Source organism: Malus sylvestris, chromosome 15 (assembly GCF_916048215.2).
Source record: "Malus sylvestris chromosome 15, drMalSylv7.2, whole genome shotgun sequence".
Lineage (NCBI taxonomy): Eukaryota > Viridiplantae > Streptophyta > Magnoliopsida > Rosales > Rosaceae > Malus > Malus sylvestris.
The window spans coordinates 21,516,212-21,519,959 of record NC_062274.1 but is presented as its reverse complement, the minus strand read 5'-3'; the positions used below and the strand labels follow the sequence as shown (position 1 = coordinate 21,519,959).

The 3,748-nt window shown below is 41.8% G+C and overlaps 1 pseudogene; it reads left to right on the top strand.

The window, feature by feature from the left end:
• The first annotated feature begins 2,112 nt into the window (after positions 1 to 2,112).
• On the top strand, positions 2,113 to 2,923 carry LOC126602794 (uncharacterized; annotated as a pseudogene).
• The last annotated feature ends 825 nt before the right edge of the window (positions 2,924 to 3,748 follow it).

Here is a 3,748-nt window from a genome sequence, read left to right as displayed (position 1 = left end):
CCTATATTCTTTCATCATGCTTCTTGTATTAAGTAGTTAAAATTCCTTCAATTTATATTTCTTCTCTCTCTTCACAAAATTTAAAACTCAAAGTGTGCTTGGAAAATATATTATGAATCAATATTAAGTTGCTAGTCACTATAGCCTATTCCTCTCTCCTCCTATTGTTTGTAGTGTGAAGCCGAAAAAGGAGATCATAAAGTATGGTTGGAGGACTTTTTTCTTATGTATTCATGTTTTTGTATGTTTAAACTAAGCTTCCTTTCACTAGTGATCTTTATTGTAATGAAAAATAAGATAAATAAAAAGAAAACAAACCATTACCTAAAGCAAAAAGATTTCCTGCAGAGTGCAGAGTCTCTATAAAACGCAAAAGCATGGTCGGCTTCTCACTTCATTCATGGCTTCCAACCCCCACGAACTCACAAACCATCTCTCCCTCTGTTCCTCTCACGTAACGTCCAGTCCATAAAATTTCACTTCCAACTCCAAACATTTTCCCGAGAAATCAAAATGTCCACGGAAAATCACCTCCAATGCCACACTAAACTTGTTTGGGTTAAAACTTAAACTTTGGGCTTAGAAGGGAGTTGGCCCAAACAGAGGAGAAAAGCCCGAAGCACAGCCCAAGCCCAGAAGGTAGAAAAGGCCTTTTCGACTAGGTGCAGATCATTTGCACCACTTGCTCACCTACCCAAGGGCCAGGTGGTATAGACCAGCCAGCTAATCAGCCCAAAAAGTACTTTATAGTGACAGTACAAGTAAATAGCTGATGAGTCACTATCCTTCAAAACTGCATTCGGGCAATATTATTGCTACAGGAGGCCAAGCCAAGGTGTCTATAAAAGAAGAAAGAGAAATCAGAGTCAATGACACTCAAACAAACCAACAAATACAAGCACAAACTCTGATCAAAGCCAGATTTGCCTTCAAAACGAAGCTGTAGTCAGCCCAAGCCTTCATCCCTTTCGGGATAAACCCTTTTTAATAGCTCTGCTACCCTGTTCAACTCTTGCTGTAGTATCGATTTCTTTCTGTAAACTCACTTCCCAACCCCTTTTCTCAGCTTTTAAACCTCCTGATAAACCACAAAGATAGGAAGTTGCAAGACGATTAGCCTTGCCCGACCCTCTTTGTTTTTGTCTTTTCATTCATTAGCCTAGCAATATGTTGTATACTACAAGTTGTATCCAAGTTATTTATAGTAATATGGCTATTAATAGACTCTCTCAACGCTTGAATCAGATTTGAATATGTCGTCACAGTTCAAGCCAGATCTAAGTTCTAAGCCCTTAGGCATATAAGATTTGATCACTCTAAAAGTCCTTGACCTCAAGGCATAAAAAAGAACCGGATGTGGACTTAACCCATCCACGACAAGCTTTGATAACAAGAAGTTCGAAGTTACTTGAGGCGCAAGTAATCGACCTGTCACTTAGTTTTATTTCTATTATATTATGATTACCATAGAACTTTCGAGTACGGAATGAATTCTGATGGGAAGCCTCAAGGCCTATTCAAGGCCCTACAAAGGCACCTATTTGGATTCATCCTGTTTCTCGGGCTAGAACATTGAGTATAGAAGGAGTTCTGATGGGAAGCCTCAAGGCCTATCTAAGGCCCTACAAAGGCACCTATTTGGATTCATTCTGCTTTTCGGGCTCAGGTAATCAGAAGTATAATGGTTATAAGACTCAGATAACCAAGAAAATGAACCTTATGTATTCGAGTACTAAATTAGTTATTAACGGGAAGCCTCAAGGCCTACACCTAAGGCCCCACAAAGGCACCTGGCAATAACTAACATAGACTCTCGAATATATATAATTAAAACTCAACATCCGTTTTACATCTGCCATGTTGAAGATGGCAGTGGCACGCCTGAGCACTTAAAAATTAAACTTGATTGTGAGCCTCAAGGCCTACACCTAAGGCCCCACAAAGGCACCTTTCAAAGTTAACTCTGTCCTTCTCTTTCAGCCTTGCTCGACAAGCCTTGCCCGACAGGCTTTGCCCGACAAGCCTGCCAGTAAAGCAGAAGCCCGACAGAAAGCATCAACCGGCACCGACCTCTCGGGGAGTTGTGTGCTCGTCGGCTAGGAAGCATCCTTCATGGAAATTCCTGCCACGAACAAAACCATCTCACAATTAGTAACACGTTCTGTAATCAATTTCCAACTCCAACAATTTTCCCCTGTTTGTGTCTCCCCAAAAGTGGAGTCGTGGGATTTCGACATCGTGAAGGTAGAGAAAGCCAGCACCATGCGGAGGTACAAACGCCTCCGCACCGCCGCAATGCTCATTCGCCCTCCTCCCATTCGCCCTCACCCTCTCCCTCAACTACTTCCTCCTCCTCTCTGGCGTCGTTTCGAGCCCCATCTTCGTCTTCCTCCTTTGCCACGCCATCATCGCCTCTTCAGTCTTCAAGTTTAGCCACTTCAGCTCGGTCGATAGTAATAACAATGCCGTGGAGGCCGAACTCTATGCGGAGTTAGTCAAAAACAGCGCCGTCGGAACGGACAGTAGTACGAAGTCTCGTTTAGAAGAAGACGTTGTCGTCTTACGCGGGGCAGAGTAGGTTATGTACCAGGACAAGCAAACCGTTTTGGAGGTGAACTCGGCGGATCCTAAACCGAAAACCGAGTCGAACTCGGACTCAGACTCGGAGATTACGAAGAAGATTCGAAGGACGAAATCGGAGAAGTTCGGGAGGGAGCGAAAATCGACGAAGCTGCGCAGATCGGAGACGAATATTGGCCGAAAAATCGCGAGGCCCGGCGAGGAACGTGCAGGGGAAGATACGGAGGAGGAGGACGATTTGAGCAACGAGGAGTGTCAGCGTTACATTGAAGCTTTCACCGAGAAACAGCTGAATTTTCGTCACCAGAAGTCTCTGGCCATTGTTCTTCAGAACCATAGCTAATAATAAAAAATAAAAAAAAATCCTAGAAAAAGTTAAAAGAAAATGAAGAAATTAAATTTGAGTAAATTGGATGTAAGCCAAGGGTACCTAGTGTTATGTACAGCATTTTCTGGTTGAAAATTTTGTGGGAAATTATAAAAATAATTTACTACAATTAATCTCTTTTTGTGTTTTATTTTTATCTGAGCCGTTAGATTGGATAGGGTTGAGATGGATCCGACTGTGCATGGAATTTTATTTTGATCGTAAGCGCGAGAATATTATTTAAAATATGAACCATATGCTTCTTGCTTGTGGAAACAGCATGAAATTAAAGGAATATATGCTACATGCATTATATTTGGTATTTTTTGGGTCTATTTAATCAAATGGTGGAATATTTGCTGAGGAATCGAATCAAATTCCAACTTCCATAGAAAGAGTGATATATGCATGTGACTATGCCTTGTTGTTGAAGTTAGATTCGGTTAAGGGCGTCAATTGTGAAAGATGATGACCACAAGAGGAGCAGAGAGCTGCTGGAGAGGATGACGGGGGACAAGGAGACGGAAGGGTATTTTGGAAAGAAAGGTTTGATTCCGGATAGAGCATTCTCTCCGAAATCCAAATACCACCTCTATCACGGTAATCTAATTCCGAGTAATTCTGGAATACGGTTTCGGATATTAAGTGGACCCCACCTATTTTTTGATTCCCCAAATGTTAGTAAATGCTAGAATGTGTCGAGAGTAGTGCAATTCCATTTCTCTATGCTCCTGCCCCGTTTGGTAACACACCAATAAGGTTTTTCTTTTTATTATATAATTATGTGACAACATTTTAATG